Raw genomic sequence first — 1434 nt, 5'->3', positions numbered from 1 at the left:
TTTTTTTAGGAATCTCCACTCGCCGACGCCTTCCCACCTTAGGGTCCTGCCTGTCTTGCCTCCAGACACCTCAATAGTTGGAGCTGGTCTCCAACATGACATAATACATGACAAGCTGCTAAAACAAGATAAATTAGTAGAGATTTTAAAAAGGGACACATGAGGAACACCCACATGATTGTGAGAGACAGGTGCCCTCCCTCTGCCTGGAAGCCTTCCCTTGGCTCCCCTTGTGCACAAACCTCTCCAAGAAGCAGTGCATCACCTCCTCTGTGAAGCCTTCTCTGATTTTTCCAGGCAAACTTAGCCTCCTTTCCTTTTTGCTCATTGGCCCTTGAGCCCTTTAGCCTTACATAGTGTAATTTTTTATTTGTTTTTCAGTTTTCCCCAGAGACTGGAACTTTTGGAGTCAGGGCAAACGGACCTATTCAATCTTACCTACAGCTTGATCACAAAATTAGAGAATACATGGTTGGAGAAGAAGGGAAAGGTTAGGAGTTAAACAAGTTAAAGTTCAGAGCTATAAATTTAAAAAGCAGTGTTGTTCAAGTGGTGGGTTAGTTCTTATAAAGTTAAAAGGTTATAGAACTAGTAGATTATATTTTATTTTTTTTAAAGATTTATTCATTTATGTGTACAGAACTGGGGTACAGGCCAGAGTTTACAGGGGCGGTGAGAGGATTCACCACAAACAGAATGAGGAGCAGAACAGGCCAACTGACAAAGTACAATGCTGAGAGGAGCAGCAAGCGGACAGGAGAGGTCTGCTGTGCCCTGTGTCACCTCCGGAGCAGGGATCCAACTCATGCTGAAGCAGCTTTAACTTCTCAGTGTTGTGTTTTAACCTGCTGCGCCTCCAGGGAGGGCCCAGAACTAGTAAATTTTAAACCAAACACTTGGACTTGATCCTGTAGCTAATAGGGAGTCACTGAGGATATCTGAGCAAAGAATCATATGATTTTGTTTTCATTTCAGCAGGAAGAGTCTGGGTGTAGAGTAGATAGAACCTGAAAACTGGGCAATTCACAAGAAACCATCACCATGGTCCATCTGAAAGATGAAGAGAAGCAACACCATCAGGATGGGATTAGAAATGGGAATATTCTAAAAATGTGCTGGGGAAGTGTTAGGAAGCACTGGCCAACAGGAATTGGTAATTTTATAAGAAAAGAGGAACCAGTCAAGGATGCCTGGGAGGTCGGGAGGGGAACGATAAAGCTGGCAGAAACAAGAGAGGAGGAAATGATTTGTTGGGAGAGGATAAGTATTAACAATATGTTGGCTTTGAAATACTGGAAGACCTGCTTGCTTTTATTGGAAAATGGTGTTTAGAATGTAAGGTCTGCGACTAGGCATGCTCTCCTCAAGTGAGACGCCACTGCTTGCTGGCTCTTCAGTCAAGAGTCAAGTAATACATGCAGGAGTCAAGTAATT

This window comes from Condylura cristata, unplaced genomic scaffold (assembly GCF_000260355.1).
Source record: "Condylura cristata isolate star-nosed mole 26May11 unplaced genomic scaffold, ConCri1.0 scaffold00034, whole genome shotgun sequence".
NCBI classification, from domain to species: domain Eukaryota; kingdom Metazoa; phylum Chordata; class Mammalia; order Eulipotyphla; family Talpidae; genus Condylura; species Condylura cristata.
This window is presented reverse-complemented; position numbering follows the sequence as displayed.